The 18,253-nt window shown below is 48.0% G+C and overlaps 1 long non-coding RNA gene across 1 annotated transcript; it reads right to left on the bottom strand.

Annotated features, from left to right (window-relative positions):
• Window positions 1-1,869: 1,869 nt before the first annotated feature.
• LOC146182978 (uncharacterized) lies at window positions 1,870-5,660 on the bottom strand. Its single transcript, XR_014708701.1, has 3 exons — window positions 5,630-5,660; window positions 3,496-3,534; window positions 1,870-2,411 (listed from the first exon to the last, which is right to left on the bottom strand). It is a non-coding gene; the product is annotated as an uncharacterized LOC146182978 (long non-coding RNA).
• Window positions 5,661-18,253: the final 12,593 nt, after the last annotated feature.

Raw genomic sequence — 18,253 nt, 5'->3', positions numbered from 1 at the left:
CACGAAGACGAGGATAAGGACGACGAAGTGCCGCAATATATATATATATATATATATATATTGCGTACGTGAATGCTCCGTGTCAAAGCATGGCTGCACTCTAAGGAGATTTTTGCGCCGTTCAATTTGAATTACCCACTGTGTAACACGCCAGAGACCGTTGATCATTATTTTATTCAGGGCCTAGATTCTATGTTCTTCTAGGTTATGTTACAGCGAATGCTTAAGGACATTGAAATCAGCTTTAGGTCAGGGTTGTGAAAAAACGCGATGTGCCTTCCGATCTATCTGTATTTATTTAGTTAGTTCGCGGAATAGCTGCGTGATGGTCATGCCGAACCTTCGCGATCGTCAAGGTCGTTCCTAGACCAGCACGCTTTGGTGAGGCGAGCACATGTTGCCCTGGAAGAGTCGCCTAGATGGCTGCATCTATCCTTATACCATCCTTACCCGAAGATTTCGAACCCTGCAGTTCAGAAATACCAGATTGAATCTCGTCCAAAGGGATGGTTTACTCCACTACAGCACGCTCATCTCAAGTCTAAAGGGAAATCTCCGTGCAAGAAATGTAATCTAATGTCCTATTTTGACCCCACAGCTCCTGAAGAGCTTCCTACAAGAGTCAAAGAAAGAACATAGAAGTCGAGGTGAATCACGGTACGTGCAACCGCAATATTGAATTTTTAATATTTCCTTCGCAAGAGTATGAAAGAGTACAGAACAAGGTAGAGGGGGAAACCTCAGTTCGCAGGTCGAGCCAACGTTTCGACGAGTGGACTTGTCCTCGTCCACTTGTGGAAATGTTGGCTCGAGGATCGCCCCACTGTAGCCTTGTTCAGTGCTCTTTCACAGTGTGTAGCCATCTCTCTCTCTCGTTCTACCTTGGATCTTCGCTAGAGTAGTGTGCTTTCCATCTCTCAGGGCCCATCCAGGTGGTTGTTCGTCTCAAACTTATTGATCTACACCTTAAGACCCTTTTATATCTCTCAGTTGCGTACTGTCGAAACTCTGCTTTAACGTTATTGATTTCTTTTTTATATAGGCACCTGGGCTAGTTCTCTCCGGCTCATGTAGCTCAATTTAAGAACGTCCTATCATGGCAGGAACCTCTCATATCTCATCCATAACCATGTCTGAGGCGGCTATCGCTCTAGCCATCTCCTCCTCGGCCGCCCCCAGAGCTATAGCTGATTCTGAAAAAGCCATCCTTAGTTTCAGCGCTCGACGCACGTCTCGGCAAGCCAACACATTATTCGGGCGCTGGACACTAACCTGAACAGTAACGCTCATTTGGGTGCGAGCCTATGTGGGACTACAAGAGGCTGCACTTACACGAGAGAGGAAAATCTGAAGTTGTAGATTGCAGAGAGCGCTAAAAGCCGGAGGCATGCTCCGCTTTCTGGGAGGTAGCAGTATTTCTCCAAAACAAAGCTGTTGGCCGGAATGAGTTCCATAAATGCAGGGATTGGTCATTGTGACTCTACGTTGTGCTGCCCCGTTCGGGAAGTAAGCAGCTTGACGTTGGTCTAATTAAATGTTTTAGTTCCGATCAGCTCAGTTAGTGGCACCTGACTGCAATGTGGTTGCTAGTGCACTGCACTTATCTGTCTTTAGATGTCGAAATGTGCCGGAGGAGTATAGGTGGTATGGTGTCGCGAACACTTTGGCACGCGAGGAGCCGCATTCTGCGGTCGAGCTACATGCAGCCAGGTCACGACCAAGAGGCTAGCATCTCATTAGTGAGAATTAGAACACCTGGGGCAGCAATTACACCTCGCAGGAATTGCTTGCCGACGAACACAAAAGAATATCATGATGGCGAATATTCACATATGCAGATGAAGCCGATGTTGACAGAAATATACAGTTCTCTTTTATTTTTTCCGCAAAAAGTAAAAGCATATCGCTCAGTGTGTACACTTTTTGTTTTCCCAAGGATAAACAGTGAAATATATTAAAAATATTTTTGATAAAACTCTCACGAATATTTAGCAGTGTTTTCAGCTATGTACATTCGGATATAGAACATTCCAATTTCTCTTAACTTGAAAATGCACTCTAGTTTCTGTCCAGTAATTTTCTACTTTCCTCATTCAGAATGGCAAGTTCGATGCGACTGGAATGAAAACACGGAAATGTTACTCGACTTTAGTAGCGAGTGTGAAAACATTAAAAAAAAGGAACAGCGTGACTACTGCTCAGGAAAAATACAACTGTCAAACCACTCGGGTGGGCTCGACTTTAACTGTGACGACGAAGTCCCCTCTCGTTTTCGAGTTGTTGTGATGGGGCAATCCCTTGCCCTTGATGCGCTTCACTGTGCCGCCCGCGTTGACCTCAGTCCTGGTCAATCCCACTGCTCCATAGCCGTCGGTCAGGCTGGGCACCCTGAGTTCGTAATGTGCATTAGTCTGGAAGTGCAGGAAAGAAGGAAAGAGAGAGATAAAAAAACATTGACAACCATGCTTCAAACCTTTACCAAACCAAAAATACTCTTAACGGTTCTAGCGTCACACACAGTACGAAAAGTTGACACTCCATGCCTCGCCTTGGTGATAAATGGTTACTGACAACTTGGGTGCTGGAATAATCGGCGGCTCGAGTACAAGAAACTAGAATGCAGCGAAAAGTCTGATTATGAATACCCATATTTCAAATTGTTTCGACAAAGTTTGTCATGTTATAGCGTTCCTCACACCTACCTTTTCAACTATCGGAATTTGTGCGTGGACATGTACTGCTTGCGTAATAAAGTTCTTATTGAGGTTTAAACCAGTTTTTTTTTCGACAATAACTGGACGGTCTCCAAAGCTAAAAGCTCAGTAAGTAGCATTATGGGTCCCAGGATACCGATATAGGGATGTCGCGAAGGAAAAAAAAATAAACATGCTGCCATGTTTTTGAATAACGTATGTACACCGTATAAGCAAGCTGTAAACGCATTTTGTTCCACCGGGTTAGGAATCCCAAGTGTGGTGTTGACCTTTTTTGGAAAAATATTATGCGACGTATGCGTTCTCAACCTCACATGCTGACAGCAACATGGCGGGATTTTCGAAAAACTGCCAAATTTCGTGCAATGCTTCACGCTATTACCGGTATTTTTGTACGCGGCATCAAGAATTCCCTGTCCTATGCACCCTCCAATGCCATTCGGCTGTGAAATTACTATGATACATACAACTTCATCCCTACTACAACTTCCTAACCATGCGGATATGCTTGTCGAAAAGTCCGAAAAGTTTGTCCAAAAGGGGTCTTGACTGCTTTAAAGGATAACCATCAGTACTGACTCCTTTTTTTCCTTCACAAGTTTTTCGAGGTCCTGCCTACCAAAATTTGCGTTTTTCTGGTGGTACTACTATACGCCAACTTACTACAGCAATATTCGTTTTTTTTCTTTTTGGTGGCAAGACCTTGGCAATGGCAATTGGAGATCACCAAAGTCGATTGAGTAAACATTAAAGAAAGATTAAATAATTACATCACACATACCTTCATCTCAGACCTAGTCAGTGGTTTGCCACGGGAAAACTGTAAATAAAAATAGCACGCGTTAATTTCTGCAATCTCGGAGGCAATAGCAACGTATCGCACCCAAAAGGCGGCAACATACTCATGGTGTGAAGCGTCTTCGGTTGCGACCACTATCGTAGAGTTAAGCAAAATTTTCTCGCCTTGGGCCGCCTCGGGAAAGCAGTCACTTGACATTTTATGATCACGAATTGACTCGCAAGTGACAATATGCTTAGCTGAAGGGCGCCAAGTTTTGTCTACAAGAACTCAATGCTTTCCAACGCATAGTCGTATATATTACATGATATAGGCGACAGACACTGCACTATACTACATAACAATGTACCATGTCCTTCCATCCGATAACAAGGTACTAACCTCCTTAAGTGCGATTAGGGATGTGTGATGAACGTTCACCCCCACTCTCTCGAACAGCGGGTGAGGCTGATCGCGTATGATGAACACAATGTTCTCCGGTAGAGTGGTGCCTAAGGTCCCGGGTGTCTCGTCCCCCTCGCGGGGGAATGCTATCTTGGTTCCCGCCTTACATCCAGACTTTATGTCGATCGTGAATATCTTCACTTCGCATTTGGGTGTACGGCTGTTCTGTGACGTGACCGTCTGTATGATCTTTACTTTCTTATTGCATCCGTAGAAGATCTCGGAAAGAGTCACGTACACGTCATGCTCCATGTCTGGGACACCTTGCTGCCCGGACTTCTCAGTGCTACCCGACGTTGACTGCGCATCCTTGCGGTTCGCTGTTTCTCCGTCGCAATGTCGTAAACCTTACGACCCTCTTCGTCGCTCAGAACGGCGTACGCTTCTAACACTTCCTTAAACTTCTCTTCGGCTCCGGACGACTTGTTCTTGTCTGGGTGGAACATGAGAGCCAGCTTTCTGTAGGCTTTCTTGACTGCATCTACGCAGGCATTTTTGCCGATACCGAGTATCTTGTAGTAGTTTTTAGTCATGATCCTCTGTTCATGGGGGCAAAAAAAAAAGGGGGGGGGGTGTATAACAGAAGTATGCTCGTTAGCCTTCTGTGCAGTACAGTACGCTGTTGTACTACCTATTATCTACCTATTATGCACCGAATCATTTCCTTTTGTACTGCCTACAGAGGTAAAAAAACTTTTAAACGACCTATCTGCTCAAAGTCCTTCTGGGCGGTAATTTTATGGTGCTTTAGTTCGGAGGCACTAAATGCACACTACTGGAAACATATATGAAATGGATTGGGATGCGGCGCGCACGGAGAACGCAGAAAACTAGGGGGCAAACTTCCATCTAATTAATTAATTAATTAAATATACTTCCACATCGGAGCAAAAAGCAAGGGGGCCAGGTAACACCTTTGAATTCATACTGACTAGAATTAAACATACAAATTAGACACCAACGAAACGCAGACAGACTAAAATGAATTAACGGCTCAAAACCAAACTAAAAATACAATTCACGACATCAGAATTTAACGTGCGAAAATACATACGGCACAGGAACGGAAAAGAAGCCCTGAAACGCAGCTCAAGAAATATGCTACAAAATGCAGCGGAGAAATTCAACTGAAAACAGCAAACTGAACAAGAAATTCAGCGTTGAACACAACTAGCGCCGTACGCCATAACCAAGTGGAAATTTGATAAAGGATATCATGGTGATAAATGGTATCATATCATTATCGCGGTTGGTTAAGGAAACGATAATGGCAACAAGATCACCCCTAAGTGATATGACCTGAGAAGGCACAGATGTATGCCCGTGTAGTACCATTGATGCGTGTAAAACTGAAGTTGGTTATGATCCGCGAGGCTTCTTTTTTTTTGTGGCCACGTTAGCAGGGAAATGAATAGAAATGATATTTGAGAACTAAACAGGCTAATAGCCAAATAACAACTCGAAACCGCAGAAAAGAACTGAAGTTGCAAAACAAACAAGCAGTCAGTCGAGGCCTTCAATGGCCACATCGCAAAACGCGAATTAAGCTTGTAAAAAAGGGAAACTCATAATTAATGTCTGCCGCACATACGTGATACGCATGCCCCTGGATGCGTCCATAAAAAAAACGAGCAAGAAGCGGCCGATGAGCAAAACGTGGGAACACACTGACCTGTGTTGCGTCCGGCTTGGTGTGTGCAGTTCTTCTAATACCTTCTCATTTCTCAGACTGCCGGACAAGAAGCAGTGTTGCCAAATGTCGGTGGGCAAAATTAGCTAGATGGCAGCGTGAAAGTCGCTAAAAGTGGGTAAAAAATCCAGCGAGGAGCTGAAAGTAGCTAAGTTTTTTAAAATAATTTTTATTACATATTTTGGATATATAGTGCATTTAATGGCAGCTGTATCATCGTAAACATTAAACACAGCTATCAAGACATGGTTTCCGGCAGGCGACTATGCATAACAAGTGCTAACGAACAACGAATGATAAATGTGCTCAGGTTTTGATCGTTTTGATTCCGATTATTGGGCAGGCGTAGTTTTCGCAAGCATCAAGGTTTGCGCGCTAAGACGAGCTGCGAATGCATCACTGCTCTGTAAACATGTAAAGAATGGACTTTTATCTACTTTTTTCTCGTACACAGAGGGCCATGAAATGAGAGTAATGAAAGGTTTAATGACTGGGCAGGCAATATCTTCCGTCAGCGACTTGGCGTAACATCGGATAGTCTCTTTCATCGTTTTCATCCGCTCGGCGCGTTATCCACAGACAGAGTCGAATCAGACAGACGATGCCAGGCGCCTTACGGTCGCCGCGCAGGGAACGTTAAGTGTTTGAGTAATAAGAATGCCGACATATGCGTACACGCATGCACAATAGTGTACCGAGAGGATGCCAGAAGTTCAGGACCATCCGACGGCCAGGTTCCCGAGTATCGAATACAGAAATCCGGTTGAGTGAACGCCCGAAGGATCAAATGCCGTCTGTGGCTGCCTGTGCAAAAGTCGTTCAGTTCCTAAAAGTCGTTTAGTTCCTAAGCGTCGGATATCCAGACGGCGAAATGGTTGAGCCGGGCGGCGCACGTTTATACGGTGGTGCCCATAGAGTGTGCGTGTTTTCCAGCGTAGAATTACGTCCTTCGTCTTGCGCGGCAGAGCCGTCTGCCCCGCTGTTCACGTGGACAACAATAATGCGCACTTGGAAATGAATAAAGAGCATATTTGTAAATTTGCATGATATTTAGAGGGTCGTGGCTGTGTATAGCAGGATTGATCACCGGTACTGTCGAAGTGCGTTCAGGAGGAGGAGATCAAAAGCGAGTTATTTCAGATGGAGATGAAAATAAAGACCAGTAAGAAATGATGGCCAGGGGTCCTGATCTAGGAATTACGCGAGAATATCTCTTGCCGAATTTCGTGGTAAAAAACGACCCCAAGACACAACTTCCAAACTTGAACTATTCCGTTTCTTTATGTATTATAAATGCTGCTTCTCACATGCGCGGCATAGCAACAGCAGTTTCATCGAACTATGTTACGCGGGTTCATGTTTCTCTTGGCGCTCTCGGGGGCTACTTTTTTGAATATTTTATTTATTTATTTATTTATTTATTTATTTATTTATTTATTTATTTATTTATTTATTTATTTATTTATTTATTTATTTATTTATTTGAAATATCCTAAAGGCCCAATAGGGCATTACATAGGGGGGGATGTGGAAGCAAATCAGGGTAGAACAAAAACAGATTAACAGATGATGTTATGGTGGTGTGTGAGGGAAGTATATAACTGGTCATAGTGATCTTTATACAAAACTAGGAAAAAATAGTCGGGCAAGCAATATTTCAACATAATAAGAGAACTGTAAAAAGGTAAAAATGTGCAGCGATTTCAGCAAAAGGGAAAAACATGCACATCGCGCATGACAGACACTACAAAGCTGAAACTAAAACCAGAAAAAAAGATAATAAATGAAACAATTGAGATCTCACTGACTCAGAAACACAGATTACACCGAAAGAATTAAGGAAAGGAAGCTCTATACAGGGAACGACAAAACCGCGGAAATTGATTGCGTCTGAAGAAGCTAGCAATGCTGCTTGTAACCCTGATAAATCAGTCAAAACAGCGATATTTGACGCCAACTCATTCCATTCATTTATTGCTAAAGAGAGTGGTGAATATTGGTATTTTTTTGTTCGTGCGAACAGTGGGAGGATTTTGTTTGCATGGTCAAGCCGGGATGAGACGTGAGGAGCAGGAAGAAGATGGGAGCGAGCAAATTTCGAATTGCTATAGTATAATGTGTGAAGAAATGATAATCTCGCAAACTTCCTTCTGAAAGCGCGCGATGGTAGGTTTAAAACATCTTTAATTGATGATACGCTCTGAAATCTTGAGTAGGATGATTTAATGAATCTTGCTGCTTTATTTTGGACGGATTCAAGAAGATTCGAAAGGAAGTCCTGGTGAGGATGTCATATGAAGGAAGCATATTCTAAGGTTGGCCTTATCAGTGTAGTGTAAGCTTGATGTCTTGCGTTAGAATTTGCGAGGTGTAAACGGCGCCTTAGCATGCCAAGTTTTCTGAAAGCTTTGCCGGTGATGAGGTCTATATGAGCATTCCAAGAGAGATTAAAATGCAAATGAACACCCAGATATTTTATAGAAGAAACAGATTCAACAGCTTTACCGTTGATTGTGTACACGCTAAGTAACGGTCCTGGAACAGACGAAAATCCTATATGTTTAGTTTTTTCTTCAATAATTTCCATTTGCCAAGTACGGCACCATTCAGTTAGCCTGTTTAGATCGGACTGGAGCGTATATGCATCTTCCGCGTTAGATTTTGTTTTATAGATACGCAGTCGTCTGCAAAAAGGCGAATTGATGAGTTGATGTTACTTGCCATCTCATTTATGTAAAATAAAAAGAGCAAAGGCCCAAGAACTGTCCCTTGTGGGACACCTGATTTTACACGTGCAGGGTTAGAGATGCAATCATTTATCTTAACTGATTGGAAACGATTAGTCAAGAATTCAGTAATCCATCTGGCTGCGTAATCATCAAGCTGCAGATTTTTAGTTTTTAACAGTAAACGTTTGTGAGGAACACGATCAAAGGCTTTTGAAAAATCGACAAAAATTGCATCTGTGTCAAGGGACATATGTAGCGCATGATGTAGGTCAGTAACTAATTCAAATAACTGCGTTTGACATGATCTTTTGTACCGGAAACCATGCTGGTTTTCTAGAAGCAAATAAGTTATGTTTAAATGGTTCATAATGTGAGAAAACAAGATGTGTTCTAATAGTTTGGAGCATATTGATGTCAGGGAAATGGGTCTGTAGTTTGTGGGGCCCCACCGCCCCTTTTAGCGTTTCGAACCGCGCGCGCTTTTTTCTGTTTGTGTTGGTGTCCGCCCGGGCAGCGCGAGTACGCATGAGCGAGCTGCCCGGAACGGGGGCGGCATGTTATCGGCGCGAGACAGAGGGTAGATAAGCGCGTCGGAAGCAGGGCTCGGGGCTTCTTCGCCGGGAGGCCGGCCACAGAAGGGCGGCGTGGCAGCGTCCCAAGCCGGCGGGATGTACACGGACGACGGAGCGGAGTCCTGCGAGGCAAAGACGGAAGCGGCGCCTACAAGAAAGCCTTAGGAGTGTTAGCGTGAGTGCTGCCACGCGAGTAGCAATGCTTTTTTACCGTAATCAACGCTTTGTACTCGCCCTATCTGCGCCGCAGTGTGTTTTGTGTTGTCGCGGTGAAGCCCTGACCAATGTTCCGTTTTATTCTGCATAGTCCATTGTCGCGCACTTCGACGGCATGTTTCCAGCGCAGTTTGGACCAATGCTGTTTCTTTTCTATTTTATACTTTTCTGTTGATCCGGAATAAACCGGTGTTTTTAAGGAAGACTTGGTTTTCACTCGTCGGGCGAGACCATCGCTCGCGGACCCGTATTCTAGAAGGCGGAGCCTTCATTTGGCACCCAATGTGATTTCTGCTCGAGCTTTGGCTTGCCCCGCGAGTGTAGCAATTTGAGGTTCATGCCGTTTCGTGCGTAGCGATGTCGGACTTACCGGGTGCAAGCGCCCAGTTAACAGAGACAGTTCGGCCTCCCACACAGGCGGGTTCCGGGCATGAGCAATCAGAAGACAGGAAAAGCGAACCGTCGGACATTTGTAGCGGAATTCTCGGCCTCCAGTTCAAGCTACTTGAATCAAAGGCACATTTCAGAGAAATGGTAGGAAGCGAGGCAGTTTCGTAAACGCCCACTCCCTTGTATCGCGATAATCAGCTGCGGCTGAATTTGGCCGTGCCAAGGTTTGAAGGATACGCCGACAAGAAATCTGTTTGCGATTTTCTTTATGAAATCGACGATTATCAAATGGCAATTTCGGACAGCGCTCTGGTCACGCGTGTGCTTCCCGTAGCTTTGGTAGGTTCCGCGGCAACCTGGAGGCGTAGACAGCGGCCGTTCACAACAAAGCAGGATTTTATAGACCGTTTTCGAGAAGAGTTTTTGCCGCCTGACTATGACATCCGTATGAAAGACGAGCTTTGCACCAGGACGCAAGGCGAAAACGATAGTTTGCTAGAGTTTTTGCGCAGTTTTCAAGAGCTGCATGAGCGGGCAGATCCTGCAGTTCCGGAACCAGAGAAGGTGGCTCATGCTATACATCGGTGCCATCCAAGGTACCAGCCATATCTCCGGCGTCGCCAGTTCGCGGACTTCGATGACATGGCTAGAGAAGCATCCCGCATCGAGGCATCTTTCCTGGCGGAGCTCCAGTACAAACCACCTCCCCCTGCAGAGACTTGCCTTGAGCCGTTCTGTGCGTGGCCTGGATCATCGGCAGCACGCAGCCTGGAGACGCCAGGCTGCCGTACGGGGGCTGGCGACTTGCACGGAGTCACAAGCCCTGATGCGTCTACTCAGGTGACGAGCCGATTTCATGAGGTGACAGGTCAGACGGGGCCCCGTGTCTTCTTGCCATACGCAGGCGCTGGTACCCCTGGTGTGGCAGCAGTTGGGACACCCCACGTCAGAGCGCGAAAATACCGAAGATCTCCTACAGCGGCTGCCGGCTACCATTCACCTACGGGTGCAGCGTGGGTGTCACCACCGGGTGCAGCGTGGACGTCACCTACGGGTGCAGCGTGGACGTCACCTACAGGTGCAGCGTGGACGTCACCACCGGGTGCAGCGTGGACGTCACCTACGGGTGCAACGTGGACGTCACCTACGGGTGCAACGTGGACGTCACCTACGGGTGCAACGTGGACGTCACCTACGGGTGCAACGTGGACGTCACCACCGGGTGCAGCGTGGGTGTCACCACCGGGTGCAACGGTGTCGCCATCAGGTGAGAAGTGGGCGTCGCTCCCGGGCACAACTTGTCCTCCGATTCGCAGATCCAGGACAACACAGGGGAGGGTGTTTTGGTCATCGCCCCATCCAGCGGCCAGGCCGCACAGACGTGGCCAACCACCGAGAGAGCTGATCCAGTTGCTACCTTTCCTGCCTGAATCGAACCAGGTGCCACCAACCCAGGTGCCATCGACACAGGTACCATTGTCACCACCTGCTATGCATGAGGCAGACCCCGGGAAACCCTACAAACACTCGGTGAGCGCAGCCCCGTCAACTTCTTTTGAGGAAAGCCAACCAGACAAGACCCCGCTGGTCTTGGTCAAAATGGCCGGACTGGAGCTTCCAGCCCTTTTAGACACAGGGTCTGCGGTGTCAGTCTTCGGCGATCAGGCCTAACAGTTACTATAAATGGTCGAAAGATTAGACAGCGTTTCTTACACCTCCCCGGACTATCCTGGCCAGTCATACTAGGCCGTAACTTCAGAGTGAAGGCAGGAATCGTGATAGATCTCAGTAAGGGAACCTACCGGTATGGCACCGGTACAGAAGCATTTCAGTTCAAGACTAAGGCCGCTGAGCCACAGTCACAGTTGCTTGCCACGAACGGCCATTCGGCCAATATCACAGGCTGTGGTATTCTAACCGTTTTGAATTCCTTCACGGGGTCACCAGCGGAAAAAAGCAGAATCGAGACAATGCTCAGGCCCTTTGCAGCAATGTTCACGGAGGCTCCGGGGAAGGCCAACGTACTAACCCACAGGATTGACACCGGCGATGCTCGTCCTATCAGATTCAATCCAAGGCCCTTGAGTGTCCACAAGCGAGCGCTGCTGGATGGGGCCCTCGACGAAATGGTGGCTACCGGCGTGGTGAGACCATCAAAAAGCCCCTGGGCGTTTCCTGTTGTTCTCGCGCCTAAGAAGGATAGAACAGCATGGTTGTATGTCGATTATCGACGTCTGAATGCTGTGACAGTGCGAGACTCTTACCCTTTCCCGTCTGTTGACTCTGTCATGTACTCACTTGGGTCAGCAAAACTTTTTACAACTCTTGACTGCAGTAGGGGATTTCTGCAAATCCCGATTGACCACTGCGACATTGAGAAAACGGCTTTCACTTGCCACCAGGGACTGTTCGAATTTGTGCGATTGCCTTTCGAGTTGTGCAATTCACCTGCTACTTTTCAACGGGTGATGGAGATTGTGCTCGGAGACGCTAAATTTAACTACGCTATGGCCTACATGGATGACGTAGTAGTGTTCTCAGAAAGCTTAGAAGAGCACCTCCGTCATCTAACGAATGTCCTTCAACGAATGCAGAAGGCGGGCATCACCATTAACCCCGGCAAGGTTCAGTTGGTGACAAGCACAATCAATCTTCTTGGGTTCATTGTGGAACAGGGCACAGTTCGCCCGGATGAAGAGAAGCTTCAAGCCATTCTGCAGCTCCCCCCACCAACCAACATAAAGAGCCTCCAGCGTTTCTTGGGCATGGTGGGATTCTACCGCCACTTCATCCCGAACTGCGCTGACCTGGCGCGACCCCTCCATCAGCTCCTCCGGAAGGGTGCCCGCTGGTCATGGACAGAAGCCGAGCAGGGACCATTCCGTTCACTGTCTGCAGCCATCGCGGATACTGCACGCCTGCGGCTTCCAGTCCTTAACCGGCCATTCACGGTACAAACGGATGCAAGTGAGTACGGAACTGGGGCGGTATTGCTTCAAGAACATCAAGGAAAGCTTTGCCCATTGGCGTTTGCTAGTCATACACTGACGGCACCGGAAAGGAACTATACTGTGACAGAGAAAGAGTGTCTCGCGATTGTGTTTGCCCTCAAGAAATTTGACATGTATTTGGATGGCGCAGAATTCACTATTCAGACCGACCACCAGGCCCTATCGTGGCTTTCAAGGTTGCAAAGTCCAGCTGGCCGTCTAGCCCGCTGGTCACTCGCTCTCCAAAAGTATAATTACAGGGTAGAATACAGAAGAGGCACTTTCAACAAAGTGGCCGATGCCCTGTCACGAGCTCCACTTCCTGGTGAGGGAGAGCGAGCACCCGCGGTCCATGCTGTGACAGCTCCTGCCGACACCTGGGGCACACTGGTGTCCCGTCAACAGCTCCTCGACGCTCAGCTTTCAGACGACCAGTGCAACCAGATACGCCAAAGCCTGAACAGCGCCAACCCTGCAGGGAGCCGGGCGCTTAACGGAAGCTATGACAGCTACGTGGAAGCAGAAGATGGTTTGATCCTGCGGTATATACCTGCTGCGGACACCGACAGTGGTGAGTCCGCACTTCGTGTGGTCGTTCCTAAGGGCCTACGTAAGCATTTTCTAGAGTACTTCCACGATACACGCCTCGCATGTCACAGCGATGGCAAGAAATCATATGAAAAACTGTGTCGCGTTGCAACATGGCCCCGCATGAGAAGGGATGTCCTGACATTCGTCCGCACTTGTCATACCTGCCAGACCGCGAAGCCGAGGGGATGGAAAACCAACGGGCCTCATGCAACCTCTAGAGAGCCGATACCCATGGGAAATTGTAGCTTGCGACATAATGGGTCCCTATCCCAGATCAGTGAAAGGGAATCGCTACTTGTTAGTAATTACTGATCATTTCTCGAAATGGGTAGAATTGTATCCCCTGAGTAGGCTAGACTAGAAAAAAATTTGGGATAAGCTACTAGAAACATTCACTCGCTTTCGTTTTTCAGCTCAGCTTATCACTGATAATGCCACGTATTTCACCGGTAGGATATTCACTGCCACTTGCAAAGTTCTTGGCGTGCAGCACAAAAAGACTACGCCTTACCATCCTCAAGCAAACATTAATCGAAATCTCAAGACTATGATGGTGGCATTCACGGAGCGGCACAAGGACTGGGACGCTCGTATCCAGGAGATGGCCTTCGCCACAACAACCACGGTAAACCGGTCAACAGGTTTTAAGCCAGCGGCCATTCTCCTTGGTCGTGAGCTCAGGTTCCCTATTGAGCATGCTCTGAATGGCTCTGATTACCGGGTCTTAGCCATTCTAAATTTGCGCATGATCTTTCCAGCCGCTTGGCCGAGACTCTGAAGGAGGCAAGGGAAAACTTGGACCTTGCCCGCCTGGAACACTGTAACCAGTACAACAAGGGAAGGCGACCTTTGGAATTTACAGTGGGCGACAAAGTCATTTGCCGCACGCACCCACTAAGTGATGCAGCAAAAGGGTTTGCTGCTTCTCTCGCTCCACGATGGACTGGCCCTTACACGATAACAAAGCGCGCGTATCGGCTTTCTTATTTTATTCGCCATGGGCAGGGTGGTCGAGAAGCCGGACCAGTCAACGTGGCCGATCTCCGAGCTTACCACGGCCGTCCACTAGCCACATAGAACCACTTGACCTACCAGGCACTACGGGTACCCACGCTCGGCGGATACCTCCAAGCATGCGCCCCGCCAGCAGCAGTACCAGTTCCGTCCTTATCCCGCGTTATTTTGTTTTACACGTCGGGAGGTGTCCCGTCTTGAGAGGGGGGGAGTGTGGGGCCCCACAGCCCCTTTTAGCGTTTCGAACCGCGCGCGCTTTTTTCTGTTTGTGTTGGTGTCCGCCCGGGCAGCGCGAGTACGCATGAGTGAGCTGCCCGGAACGGGGGCGGCATGTTATCGGCGCGAGACAGAGGGTAGATAAGCGCGTCGGAAGCAGGGCTCGGGCATAGAGAAAGAGATTGGTAAAGAGCGGTCACTCGGCGAAAACTGGCCCCAGGAAATGATGCGCGACTTTTTGCGCTGCCGCCGATTGATGGATGGCGGCACCAACGTGCGCATGCGCGGACGCGCGCGCGACGGCACTCGCTGCAGCGGTAGCCCGCCGGAGCAGACGACGAGCAGTTGTCGAAGGGAGCGGTTGCGTGCTCGTGCATCGCCGCGCTTGTGCGGCACAGACCTCTCGTGGGCTGCTGCGCGGAACGACAGCGGTTGGAAACGACGGCAAGGTGAGCAACGTTTTTTGCTTAACTACGCTGCATTTCAAGCAGTTTACGCTGACCATGCCGGCCGATGCCAATAAGTTTCGCAGCTCGGGAACAGGCGCGCCGGCTGTTCAGGCGCAGTTCGTTACGTCGTAACTCTGGCGGTTCCCAACCACGGTGTGGTGTAATATGTTGTGTTCCCGGGAAGCAGCTTCATTTCGAACAGTTTAGCTCGTCACGGCTTGACAAAGTGGCATGTGAAGGCACCAAGGCACGCCGTTGCGTCAAAAGACGTGTTCGCCAGCCGGTGCGGCCATGCTGACGCAGTTTGCCGAACGACTATAGTGCTAAGTGTCGCGCTTAGCAGTGCAACGGTAAAATGATAAACGTTTCATTCTTGACTTTCTTGTTAAACTACGCAGTATTTCAGGCAGTTTAGCTCAGTACGGCGGTCTGCGCTTCACAAAGTTGCACGTGAAGGGCAGCCGACAGGCATGACAAGGCGCTCGCCAATATGGCTCGCCGGCCGCGATGACATGTGACATGGCGTTAGGTTTTGCGAACGGCTAGTTTTGCGTGGTGTCGCGTTACATTTAACGGGACAACGTTAAAGTGAAAAATGTTTTATTATGCGGCAAGCTTCATTGCTTCAGCTGTTCAGTGCTCTTGAGGAATATTGTTAGATTAGTGGCTGTTATTTCACGCTCTGTAGAAATGCATTTTCAGATAGGTTAGGTTAGCCTCCATTTCCTGACCTCTACTTTGCAAGAGTAGCTTTTGCATCAATTTTGCGAATCACAGCTTTTGTGTTCTTTGACCATAAGTGCTGCTCACCAAGTTTTCAGTACCCACCCACATGCACAGATGTGTGCGCTGTGCAGTGGCCTTACATTTCATTGCAACCTTCTGCATCATGTTCATTCCTTTTCCAACAGCACTGCATGGACCCACGGACTCCCGCAAGGGCACCTTGTGTAAACTAGGTGTTGGTGCTTGGTGCCACCACGGACCCTGAGCCCCCATACCGAAGCTGTAATCCGTACCGTGGCTTAGGTTGAGAGGTGAAGGGAAGAAACCTTGAACGGTGGCGGTCGAGGCCATGGTCAAGCCTCGGCCGATGGGCTCCTCGCCTGTCCACCAGGCGAGGGGCTCCGGGACCTTCCTCTGCGTATAAGGGTGAAGCAGAGGCGACATATATTAGGACCCCTTAAAACAATCCATACCGCATGGAAAAACTACCTTTAAAAACACCTGATCGACCTCCGAAAAGGAGTCGCACCGAAGTGACGCAAAAAATCAGTGCACCAACTGAGAACTTTGCAAAATTTCTTCTCTTGCGCTCTGTAACCGAATCTCAACCAGTAAATGAACTGTCAGTATTTCTGATTGCCAACTCTCTGAAGGCCATCATTGGGGCAAACTACAAAGCGAAAAAACTAGGATCTGGTGACTTGCTAATAGAGGTATCAGACAAAAGTCAATCTGACAACCTTCTCATAACAAAAACGTTTGCTCACCTTGACGTTCAGGTATCACCCCACCGCAGTCTTAACAGCTGCCAGGGAGTTGTCTCTGAGCGAGACCTCCTAAACGAAACAGAATCAGATCTCCTTGAGGGCCTGCAGAACCAAGGTGTAACAGCAGTACGAAGAATAACAATCAGGCGAAAGAACGAAGAAATAAAAACGAAACATATTGTTCTCACCTTCAACCGGAGCACACTTTCTGAATTTGTCAATGTGGAATTTATCCGATGCAAAGTTAGCCCGTACATACCAAGCCCCCGCAGGTGCTTCAAGTGTCAGCGGTACGGGCATGGTAGCCAGACATGTCGAGGACGCCTTACCTGTGCAAAATGCAGCGCACATGACCATGCAACCGATAAATGCAGTGCAACTGACTACAAATGTGTGAACTGTGAGGGCACCCACCCTGCATACGGTCCTGTGCAGCCTTTCAGGCCGAAAAAGAAGTAATCAATATACAGATAACTGAGAAGATAACATACGGAGAGGCCCGAAAAAAGCACAGAATGCTTTCCTCCGCTCCCTATGCTGACGCAGCCCGCGGAGGGGCCAGGCCGCGTCTAGTAACGGTGGGCACGCAGTGCAATGCTGCTGACGTGCTCCCACCACGGCTCCTCACTAAGCAGCCACCGGCTGCACCAATCTTTGCAATCCCGGAGGTCACTTTCCCCCAGACGTCCGGGACACCAAAGACATCTGAGAGTGACTTTATTCCTCTTGAAAAACCTCCTGCCTTCACCAGAGGCGATGGAGGTGAGCACGGACTCCGCAGCGTCAGCGGCGCCTAGCGCCAATGAGAGGCGGGGCCTGCTGGACCGCCTCAAATCAAAAAAACATACACCAGTTAAGCCCCCTGATAAGGGCGGCGAGTCCTAACCCTACTCTATATTCTTTCCACACCTACCAAAATGGCTACCGAGAGCATCATTTATTGGAACTGTCGAGGACTCCTAAAAAATCTGGATGACGTATATGAAATCCTCGCCGAACACCAACCAAACATAGTTTGTCTGCAAGAAACGCATCTTAAACCAACAGACACAAGTTTTCTCAAGCAGTATCGTATATTCAGGAAAGATAGGCAAGGCAGTAGTCACCCCTCCGGTGGCGTTGCCATTATAACACAAAAGTCAATCACTTGTCGAAACATCCCGATTAACACAGACTTAGAGGCAGTGGCAATACAAGCCTTAATATTCGGTAAAATAACAATGGCATGTTCGCTGTATATTCCGCCAGATCATAGACTATGCAACAAAAATTTTGAAAAGCTGATTGACCAACTCCCAGAACCATGGCTGCTGGTCGGAGACTTTAATGCCCACCACCCATTATGGGGATGTACAAAAACGGACTTCCGAGGTGCACTAATTGAAAAGTTCTTGTTGTCCTCAGGATCATGTTTACTCAACTCAAAACAGCCAACATACTACAGCTCAGCTCATAATACGTACACAGCCATTGACTTAGCCATTGGCTCTCCGATGCTCTTGGCAGCTACAGAGTGGGTTGTTATTGACAATCTATATGGAAGCGACCATTTTCCCATCTCTGTGAAGTACACAGGCAATAAAAATGTAAATGCATCTAGTCCCAGGAAATTTAAAGAATATATGGCCAACTATGGGAACACTCAGCTCTGCCCTGTTCATCAGTTACTGGCTTAGGCGTTGACGAATCTCAACTCTTGATCACGCTGCACATAAAAATGCTGCAGAAAAACACATTCCACAAACATCAAGTAAGCCACGAAACAAACGAAGGCCGTGGTGGAATGCAGAATGTAAAACTGCCCGTGAAACACAAAACAAGGCATGGTCGAAGTTACGCCGATACCCCACGGCTGAAAACCTAATAGAATTTAAGCGCGCAAAGGCAAATGGCAAACGTGTTCGACGCATCTCCAAGCGAGAAAGCTCGTGATCATTCCGTTCTTC

Source organism: Amblyomma maculatum, chromosome 7 (genome assembly GCF_055883805.1).
Source record: "Amblyomma maculatum isolate TAMU_Amacu chromosome 7, ASM5588380v1, whole genome shotgun sequence".
In the NCBI taxonomy this organism is placed as follows: Eukaryota; Metazoa; Arthropoda; class Arachnida; order Ixodida; family Ixodidae; genus Amblyomma; species Amblyomma maculatum.
The sequence above is the reverse complement of the archived record's forward strand: the minus strand, read 5'-3'. Positions and strand labels throughout refer to the sequence as shown.